Raw genomic sequence first — 11,889 nt, 5'->3', positions numbered from 1 at the left:
TAATCTGTACACCAAACCCCTGTGACATGCCATTTACCTATACAACAAACCTGCTCATGTACATCTGAAATTAAAATAAAAGTTAAAGGTATACAAATAAATAAATAAATGGGAAAATGGCCTGAATAGACATTTCTCAAAAGAAAATGCATAAATGGCCAACAGGCATATAAAAAATGCTTGCCATAACTAATCATCAGTGAAATGCAAATCATTTTCATGTTATGGAGACCTCTTATTTCCTTACACCTGAAACAACCTCTGCTATCTCAAACTTTTTACTCTGCAGCTTCCTCACCTCTCTCAGTTTTCATAGAATTGAAGAGAGTTAGGGCTTTGCTCTGGAATAGGCTTTGGATTAAGATAATGTTGTGGCTGGTTTGATCTTCTGTTCAGACCGTTGTAACTTTCTCCATATCTGCAATAAGGCGGTTTGCTTTTTATTGTTAATTTGTTCCTTGGAGTAGCACTTTCAGTTTCCTTCAACACCTTTTTCTTTGCATTCACAATCTGGCTGTTTGCCAGAAGACCCTGCTTTTGGCCTATCTTATCTTTCAACAGACTGTCCTCACAAAGCTTAATCATTTCTGGCTTTTGATTCAAAGTGAGAGATGGGCAACTCTTCCTTTTGCTTGAACACTTAGAGATCATTATAGGGTTATTAATTGGTACAATTTTGACATTGTATTGTATCGGGAAATAGTGAGGCCCAAGGAGAGGAAAAGAGTTGGTGGAGGAATCAGAACACACACAACATTTATCAATTAAGTTCACTGTCGTATATAATTGCAGTTTATGTTGCCTAAAATAATATCAAAAATGCTTGCCATTACTAGTCATCAGAAAAATGCAAATTATGGTGATCACAGATTACCATGACAAGTATAAAAATGAAAACGTTTGAAATATTGTCAGAATTACCAAAATGTGACACAGAGAAAAAAAAGTGAGAACATGGTGTTGGAAAAATGGTGCCAATACACTTGCTCAACTCAGGATTGCCACAAACCTTCAATTTATAAAAACACAGTTTTTTCAAAATACAATAAATCAAAGGGTAATAAAATGCATTATAACTATATTTAGAAATTATACTTCAATAAAAATGCAAAAATACAAAGCAAGAAAGTGACTGATGTCAAATATATATATATATTTATATATACATACACAAACACTATGTATATACATGCACACACACGTGTGCATACTATTTTGGATATGGCAATCTGAACTTCAATTCTGAATCTACAATTGTCTCTTTCATTGTGCCTTTGTAGAAAGTGAGTCATTTAAATGAGCAGATTTTACAGATAACTATAACCATTTAAAGCACCAAAATATTTAATAATAACCACTTTTTAAGAAGAATCAGTATAAAATCTAAATAACATTTTACCACCTCTTTGCAAATCAAGTTTGACATGTTTTAGGTTATAAAAGTAAACATTACCATGGTATAATATTCAAGGAATAGAAAAATGTATGAGGAAGAAAACAAAAACATCTATATTTGTGAAATTTAAGTACAATCACTATTAGTATTTCAGCATGATTTCAGTCTATTTCAATGAAATATATTTCTATGTGTAGATACCATTACATATCACATACTTAACATACTGTTTTACCTTGCTTTTTAAAATATATCATGATGCAATTTTTTATATTTCTCTGCCTAGACATATTATAAAAATGACTACTTATATTTTTATGTATTTTATCTGACTTTTAAGGTAATTTCTAAATAATTACACCATAATTAATTAACAAATTTGACCAGTTTCATAATTTTATTTATATTAAAAATTAAGAACAGTTAAATTATAAATAATGGACTTCAATCTGTTTGCATAAATCCGTATATCATACTATGTCATTTAAAAGTGAGAACTGGATAACCATTCAGTGAATGCTATGTAATTGGAGATGATGTTTTATGGACTTATTCTATGATGGTTTTTACTTATTTAAAATGTGATCTCAGTAATGAGTATCTGTGAAAGATTAAAAATAGACACTGTCTAGTAGGTCCTTAATAGGGTTACATTTAAATACATGTCTATTTTTAGTATGTTTTCTCATACTGAATTTAGTATGCTAACAGTAGACACAATACCAATGAATCAATAATTAACCCAAAGTTTCAAATACATATACATTATTAAGTATGAGTGGGTAAGAAACTGTAAAGGGAAGATGAAACGCCTTTTAAAATTTCACAAAATGTGGAAACATTTATTATGGAATCAGAGTATTTCAAGGTGCCTTCCACCCTAGAGATCCTAGGAAACAGAACATTAAAACGGAGGTGACATCTACATTTATATTGAGTGATAGGTACAAAGATAACTACTAATTCAAAAATACTTTATATAGTTCCTCGTTAACACTGAGAATGATAGATGACAAATATAAACCCTTAGGGTTTTATTTATAAAGTCACATATGTTCATTCATATTGACGCTGATATGAAAAGAGACAGAGTGGATAAAAATAGTCAGGTATGAGAACCCAATGAAGCACTCAGAGAATGCTGAACACATAGTCAACTGGAAAGCAATCGGTCCTATATTCTGGGGCCAATTATTCAGAAAAGTGTGATGTACTTTTTAAATTGTACTACACTTTAATTTCTTTAAACTTCAATGGTGACCCAGTAACTCTACAAATTCCATGAAGGCAGGATCCATGAGCATTTTTTTTTTTAACTCTTGTATTTCTAGCACCAAGTATAGTATGTGACACTTTCTAGGCACTCAACAAATATTTTTTTATTGAATGAAAGAAAATATAGCTTAGTTATAAAGTACGTTAAAATTATACATGAGACATTATGGATAAATTAAATGCATATATATATATATATGAGAATATTTTATACACCTATCTATAGATTTATATCTATTTTTTATTTTAATTTTATTTTTTTACCTTAGGTGCATACTATATTTGGCATTTCTCCCCATGTTATCCCTCACGGATCTAGAAATAGAAATTCCATTAGATCTATATCTATTTATATATACATTATAAAATAGTTATAAGCACAAGTCTTTTTTTATTGTACTTTAGGTCCTGGGGTACATGTGCAGATCATGCAGGATTGTTGCATAGGAAGATACATGGCAAAGTGGTTTGCTGCCTCCATCCCCCCGTCACCTACATCTGGCATTTCTCTTCATGTTATCACTCCCCAACCTCCCCACTCCCTGCTGTCCCTCCCCTACCCCCCTCTACAGACCCCAGTGTGTGATGCTCCTCTCCCTGTGTCTATGAAAACACAAGTCTTACCAAAGTTTTAATCAATACTTTGTCTTCCCTCCAAAACTCTCATACTGAAATATTTTCACCCTCTAGTATAATAAACCTTAGCTAAGAAATTTTAAGAAATCAATATAAACTATTTCATAAAGGTGTTTAATATTTTCAAGGGATATAGCAAAACTTCCTGGGATTATGTAAGGACATAGGGGAGAGTGGTTTAATACCTGCATATATCATTCCAAATAGACTAGGTATCTCTATAACATTGGCCTTCAATTTTCACCATTTGTTCTTGTTCTATTTCTGGCCTTCCAAATTAATGTTTTTCATTTTTTAATGAATAATCTTCAGTGTAGTATCTTTAAGAGCTCTGGCTGTGGTAGATGGGACCACACTGAGAGATATTTATTGGTTGGTCATTTTAAGTTGAGTGTTACTTCTGTAATTTGTATACATTACACTGAATATTTACTTTGCTCAAATAAAAGGAAACTTTTTAGAAATTATCAACAAAATAGTGTGGCATTTTGTCTGCAAATATTTCTATATAAATGTTTATGTCTATATATAGGTATTAAACATATATATTCATTTTACTTTTGCTAGGACATTCAGCATGACAGTTATTAAAATATGTTATTTGTCTAATGATTTTACTAAAATACCACAATTGCCATTCTACATTCTACATATCAGGAAAATGGTCCCCCACTGAAATATGAAAGCAAAATTTTGTACACATTTTTCACCTCAATAGGTTTTGTTGCTCTAGATGATTTAGGCATCTTTAATATTTTATTCAGTGAATGTTGGTATAACAGGATGGCAGTTTGCTCATCACAGCTTCATTGAATTTCTTTTTATGGCATTTAAATAATAAATGTCACTTTTTAATAAACTGGCATTTTAAAATAATATTCTGGTATATTTTATCATTTAAATATGTATGTATAAGTCTGCTTTGATTTGAAGATTTCTGCTATTTTTAATGGAGCTTTCAATGATCTCTCACTCAAATTTAGAGGTTCTTTTCCTTTCACTCATCAGAAACAAATAAATGCAAACTGTAAATTGAGCCGGAGATGCCAATGTCCACAAAACAGACTTCTGTCAATACATGGAGCTTTTATGGTGTTGGTGGGAATCACTGTACTTTATTTCCCAACCTCCATTGAACTGCCAGAACTCGATGTGAAAAATGAATGGAAGCTCATTTTTAATGTAGAGAGCCTTTTCACCAGTGTCCAAGCTACTGTTCAGTAACTAGTTACTTGGGAAAGGGAAGTAACATTTCTAACTGTGAACCTCCCTAAATCAATCAAGTATAAACTGAATGGCTTTAAATGTATTCAAATTAATATAATTTGTCACAGTATACAACTTCAGTTAATTCCTGCAGTAATAACATGAGGTAGGTTTTATCCTCATTTTGCAAATAAATGAACTGAAACTCACAAAGGCTAAAAACACTACCCAAGGTACAAAACCTAATAAGAGAGATAAGATTCCATCCCTGCCTTCCTACCTCAAAGCCTGTGTTTTCTTTTCTACTCTTTGATGTCTCCCAGTAATCTTAACACTGTATTTAGAAGGCTGAATTTTAACTTAAAGCCTATAAATGTAAAGCCCTTTCAAAATTGCTCTCATGTTTACTCAGAAAAGTTGTTGACTATAAATCAGTTTTCACCACCCATTTACTCAGTATTTCTTAGAAAAAAAAAATATCCTTACCATCTTATTCTACAGTAAAAACTCCTCCACTGCTATTTTGGGAAAATACTTATTGTGTTGAATAATTGGAGTGCTTTACATTAACAGTTCATTTTGCTTCAGCTCTAGCAAGATTTGAAACGTCAGCATGAGCCATTTCTCTATATTCTGGAAGAATGAGAGAGAGTAGGGAATATTTGAAGACTCCAGACACATACAAAGTGTCATCCAGACCAGAGAGAATGATACGTCAGTGCCTGGCAGAGAGCATAATGAGGTGGGGAAGCTAATGTCAGATGAACTTGGTGAATTAGGCAAAGCAAAAGAGCTTTTGGCTAACTAACATAAAAGGCCAAGAAAGCACTGAAGGAGTCTACTTTTTTCTGATAACGATGCCAGGTTGAATTTAGAAAACAATGTAGTGAGGATAAGCCATGTGGAAGATAGTACAATAATATTCTTGTATACACATGGTATGGTAAAGGCAGCTAATGTAAGCAAAACGTTTGATGTTTTTGGTTAATTAAACCCTTTTGTTTGACAGATAAGGTTCGTAACATACTCTGTAATCATTCTATGTTGTTAGGGTAAAATATGATTTTATAAGTTGATTACTATATCATATAGTTAAACTTTAAATTTTACTACAGTCTTCATGAATTAAGTAAATTGGCTACAATTATGGATTTTATATTTTATGTTAAGAAATCAAGAATTCATACTATTTGAAATAATTGTAGTGTTTTCTCTAAGCTACAATTTTCCTTTGATACTGATCAAAAGGAACCACTGTTTTTCATTTATTGATTAAAATATCTCGTGTGCGTATGATGTTTTATCAATCTAAAAGGATAGCGAAACTACAAAGCAACCAATAATAGAGCATTGAGATGTTCTCCCCAGTAGCTATGATGAACTTGCTTCAATCCTGTCAAACTATTTAACGTTGTACACTTTATTTTTTCAGCTTTATTAAGGCATAATAGACAGATAAAAATTATATATATTCAAGGTATACATGATTATTTTATACATGTATCCATTGTGAAATGATTGCCACAGTCAATTCAACTGACACATCCATCATCACAATTAGTTATCATTGGCGTGCGTGTGTGTGTGGTGGAAACACAATCTACTCACTTTGCAAATATCAAGTAAACAATGTATTATTATTATTAGCTATTATTACCATGCTTCTCCCAATAGCTTATTCAGCTTATAACTGAAAGTTTTTACCCACTAACCAGCATCTCCCTGTTTCCACCAGCCCCAACCCCTGGCAACCACCGTTTTTTACCCATTTATTTGTTTATGGATACTTCTTTTATACACTTGTGACATATGCTATGTTGAATAATTAATTGGAAATTTCTAGATTAAAATATATCTGATCTTTAGTTTCTGACTAAATCGCTCCAGATATCCTATAAATTATTATAAACCTGTAGAAAATTCTAAGAACATGCAAAGCAATAAAAAAATTAAAAAGAGACAAAAATTTTAAAAAAGATAAAATGAAGGCCAATATATGGGCTAATGAGACTAGATTAAGAAACTAGAAAAAGTCTACCTCATGAAAGTAAGATCATCTGTGAGTAGAAGTGAGGTTAACCAACTCAGTTATGGCCCATTCAGAATCCTAGGATCTACAATAACCAGAATTCTAGACAACCATGTCTCTACTGTGAAGGTGCTACTTTGTGAGACAAACAGAGTATTCTTAAACTCATCCATCTTTCTATGTTCATTGAGAGATAGCAACTCCCAGAAAAATTACTGGACAGGCAATTGGTAGTTGTACATTTTATCTGGTGAATATGTAAGACCTAGCTGAAGTGCAGTAGTGTGATCTCAGCTCATTGCAAATTCTGCCTCTTGAGTTCAAGCCATTCTAGTGCTTCATCCTCCACAGTAGGTAATTTTTGTATTTTTAGTAGAGATGGAGTTTCGCCATATTGGCCAGGCTGGTCTTGAACTCCTGACCTCAAGTTATCCTCTTGCGCCTTGACTTCTCAAAGTGCTGGGATTGCAAGTGTGAGCCATGGTACCTGGCCAAAAAAGAGAGAGAGAGAGAGAGAGAGAGAGAGAGAGAGAGAGAGAGAGAGAGAGAGAGAGAAAATTCCAAATTTTTATTATACATTATGGAATAAGTGGGGTGCAAAAAACAAAGTGTTGCCGAAGGAAAGCAAAACTACCTTAAGTGCATGGCATATAAAAAACTGGAAACAGGATAAAAGCACGTGCACATTAACTGTTCTCTATGGACCAGAAAAACTAACCATTCTTTGAGTTAGGCTAGACTGAAAACAAATAGATCACTGGTTCTGTTGTTAAATATTTTGTTTGAAGAGTATTTTTGTCATTTGAAAATGATTAAAAAAGGAAAACACACAGCAATTTAGCCTCACCTAAAATGCAAAAGAAGAGAATATCACTGCAAATAAGATCCTGCAAGAGCCAGAAGAAAATATGTAAAATTTCTTCGACATCCTAAACATAGTAGAGAAAACCCATGTCATGAGATACAAGAGCACAAATGCATATGGATAACAGACTGAGATGTATAGGCAACAAAAATAGATAAAAACGAAAATAAGCAAGACAAGGAAGAGTTTCCGTGTACCTCAAATGCAATAAAAGATAACAAAATTAAAAGACACATTGGAGTTTCTTAAGAGAAAAACATACTGTAGAAGATAAAATTAGTAATGTAGACTGAAAACTTATTTTTACTGGAATCCAGAGACAGTGAAAAGGGATAAAATGGGAGAGAAAATTGTAGCTATGGAAAAAAGAAAATGGAGATCTAATCTATAAATAATTGTCATACCTGAGGAAAAAATTTACCAAAAGTTTAAATTAAAAATATGGTAGAAGACAACTTTCCAGAGGTGAAAAAATATGCATATTGAAAGAGATTACCAAATTACAGGCAAAAATAATGAAAATAAATACATATTCTGAAATTACTTCATCATTAGGAAAAATTTGAAAGTTCTACATGCATTTAAGATGTGGGAAAATATTAAATATAATTTTGAGAATACAGCCTGGCTCCACATATCTTAGTCCTGGAGGAAATATAACAGCATCTAAAGAGATCTGATGGGAAAAGGATTTGACAGGTCTTTTACATTCAGTCATGATGTATGAAGGCAATAGAAGTAAATCTTCAGATATAGAAGGGCTCAGAAAATTTACTATCCACATAGACTTTTCAATAGTTATATTGGGGCTTAGTTAAGCCTATTGAGCCTATTTTTAAAGTCAACAATGTGAAAATTATAGTATTATGAGACTAGCAAAATTTTCTTTACTCAATTTGAATGTCACTTTGGGTATCACATTGAGATTATAAATTTTAGGTGGTTTATGGAAACTCAGAGATAGCTTACAGCACTATCATAAGATAGTATTATTTGATTTCACCCTTTTTTCTATTACCAGGAAATGTGTTTTTTACATGTTTTTTATTTCACTGTTCAGATGAAATCTCTTGTCATTTTAAATGACAACTTTTACAAAAATTATTGGTGATGTACTATTCCAGAACTTGTTTCAGTATATAAACAATTTACATAGCTATTGTTTCAGAGTATTGTGCAGGAGAATTGCTGAATAATTTCCATTCTCCACAAAATCATACCAGAATAAAGGAATAAATATAATAAAATATTTATGATGAAGGAAGATGACTAATAGTTTACAGAATCTTTAAAACTCATTGACAATCTTGATTAATTTCTGTATAGATTGGTGCTTTGTGATTTACCACATCTAAACTCAGGTGGGATATCGATAATGCATACAGTAACTGATAGAGTTATGAGAGTGGTTGGAAAATACTAAGGTGAGTCCTCTACACCAAAATATCTCCTCATTGGCATGGCAGTATAAAATCTAGTTTAAAAAAAGACAAAAATCAGTCTGAATTCATAATCTTCCACCTCAACTTCAGCAACACAATAATTACATTGATGTCAATATTGATGGCCCAGGTATACAATATTATTTATTTATTTATTCAATAAATAATTGTTGAACAACTCTCATGTACAAAGAACTTTCCTGAAAACTAGATACAGAGCTGTGATAACCTTGTTCGGTGATCATCTCTTTTCTTAATCATATTCTTAATAACTTCTTTACTCAGATATATTAAATATTTAAACCTTCCTCATTCTTACATTTTAACCATCTCCTGGACTTAAGTCACATCATATTCATATCATGATACAATACCAATAATTCCAGTTCCATTCTTACCATTTTTCTCAATTCCTGGTTCTTTTTATTTTCTATTCTAACCCATTACTAGTATAAGAAATGATATAATACATAGTTAAGAGATTATCGTTCAGAAAATACTAACAAGTCAAATATGTATTTTACCAAACGAACAACACAAACAAAAAAATCTGCATCCAAATGCTACATATGCATTAGATGCTGATTTTTCAATGCCATATGAAAAGAAAATAATATCCAAAAACTGGGGAAGGAAAAAAATTCTACCATTCTCTTTACGGGCATTTCTCCACCTCTTCTTGGGACCTTGGAATTCAGGTCTTTGTTAGGTTATGTCGAATCCCATCTTTGTAAATATACATACAACTTTGAAGCCAAAATTTAAAAATTACCTTGAAAAAAATATTTCCTTGTCCAGATCATTCTTACCAACACTATTCAGGGATTTTATACATTAATTTACTGCCAGTTTCCAATTATATGTGAAAGCCAGTTGACTTGTACCATTGAAGAAATACGAGTGTGTGTGTGTGTGTGTGTGTGTGTACTGCCCATAAATATAACTTTGAGGGTGATGATTTAGATATCACCATATTTTCAGAGGGAAAAAACCTCAAAGTATCACATATGCTGAACTAAAGATTCAGTGAAGCTGGAGGAAATCTATTTATGGGATATATTTTAATGTGATGAGATAACGGGCACCTACAAACAACCAGCAGAAAGTCAGAAGTTACAGATAGAATAATTGATTTGACCAGAAAAACTTATTGAAATTTCAGGTCATTTTACCACTTGTTTGTAGATATTTCTCCCATTTTCCCACTCCTCAGTGTATTTTTAAACATTTTAAATTTTATTTGTTTTGGGTACATTGTAGGTGTACGTATTTATGGAGCACATGAGATATAGTGATACAGGCATACAATGCACAATAATATCAGGGTAAATCAGTTATCCATAACCTGAAGCATTTATTTCTTTATGTTCCAAACTATTCAGTTATACTGTTTTAGCTATTTTAGATGTACAATAAATTAAATTATTATTTACTGTAGTCAACGAGGTGTGCTATAAAATAATAGATCTTATTCAGCATATCTAACTGTATTTTTATCCACATTCACTGTTCCCTTTCCCCACACCCCATTCCTCTTCCTGTCTTTTGTTAAAATTAATTATAATCTGTCTTTATGAGTTAAACTGTTTTTATACCTCTGACAAATAAGTGAGAACATGGGAAGTTTACATTTCTGTTTGTTTCATGTCACTTGACATAATAATCTCCAGTTCTATCCATGTTGTTATGTTGTTGCAAATGACTAGATCTCATTCTTTTTTGTGGCTGAATAACACTCTATTGTGCATATGTACCACATTCTCTTTATCTATTAATATGTTCATCTACAGTTAAGTTGCTTCCAAATTTTGGCTATTGTGAAGAGTGCTGAAATGAACATGGGAGTGCAGATGCCTCTTCCATATACCGATTTCCTTTCTTTTCTGTATATATTGAGCATTGGGATTGCTCGATTGTATGGTAGTTCTATTTTTGTTTTCCTAAGGAACCTCCAAAAATTGTTCTCCATAGTGGCTGTACTAATTCGTATTGCCACGAACAGTACACTAGGATTCCTTTTTCTCCACATCCTCACCAGCATCGAATATTGCTGTCTGTTGGAAAAAGCCATTTTAACAGGGTTGAGAGGATATCTCATTTTAGTGTTGATTTTCATTTCTCTAATAATCATTGATGTTGAGCACCTTTTCATATATTTGTTTGCCATCTGTATGTTTTTTTTTGAGAAATGTATATTCGGACATTGTGTCCATTTTTAATTGGATTATTAATTTTTTTCCTATTGATTAATCTGAGCTCCTTATATATTCTAGTTACTAATCATTTGTCAGATCAGTAGTTTGCAAATACTTTCTAACATTCTGTGGGTTGTCTCTTCACTTCATTGTTTCCTTTGCTGTGCATGAGCTTTTTAACTTGATGTGATCCCATTTGCCCATTTTTTGCTTTGGTTGCCTGTACTTGTGAGGTATTGTTCAAGAAATTTTTGCCCACACTATTGGCTTGGAGATTTTCCCTAAAGTTTTCTTGTAGTGATTTCACAGTTTCAGGTCTTAGATTTAAAAGTCTTTAATTCGTTTATATTTGATTTTTTATATGGCAAGAAATAGGGGTCTAGTTTCATTTTTCTCCACATGGATATCCAGTTTTGCCAACACCATTTATTGAAGACATTGTTTTTTCTCCAGTGTATGTCCTTGGAGTCTTTGTCAAAACTGAGTTTACTGTAAATGTACAGATTAATCTTTGTGTTCTCTATTCTGTTCCAGTGAATTATGTACATGTCATTATGAAAGTACCCTGTGGTTTTGGTTACTAGGGCTCTGCAGTATAATTTTTATATTGGTTTATTATTTTAAACTTATTTTTATGTTCAAGAATCCATGAGAAGTTTTGTTATATAGGTAAACTTGTGTCACAGGGATTTGATGAACAGATTATTTCACCACCAAGGTACTAAGCCTAATACCCATTAGTTATTTCTTATGCTCCTCTCTCTCATCCCATCCTCCACCCACAAGTAGGCCCCACTGTGTTGTTCCCCTCTTTGTGTTCATATATTTTCATCATTTAACTCCTA

At 32.2% G+C, this 11,889-nt stretch overlaps 1 long non-coding RNA gene across 1 annotated transcript in view; it reads right to left on the bottom strand.

Moving 5' to 3' along the window:
• Positions 1-2,755: 2,755 nt before the first annotated feature.
• LOC128930653 (uncharacterized) overlaps positions 2,756-11,889 on the bottom strand; it is a 111,790-nt gene continuing 102,656 nt past the window's right edge. Inside the window, exon 3 of the long non-coding RNA XR_008478917.2 lies at positions 2,756-7,029. This is a non-coding gene — a long non-coding RNA (uncharacterized LOC128930653). The remainder of the gene's footprint in view (positions 7,030-11,889) is intronic.

This window comes from Callithrix jacchus, chromosome X (genome assembly GCF_049354715.1).
Source record: "Callithrix jacchus isolate 240 chromosome X, calJac240_pri, whole genome shotgun sequence".
NCBI lineage: Eukaryota > Metazoa > Chordata > Mammalia > Primates > Cebidae > Callithrix > Callithrix jacchus.
The sequence above is the reverse complement of the archived record's forward strand: the minus strand, read 5'-3'. Positions and strand labels throughout refer to the sequence as shown.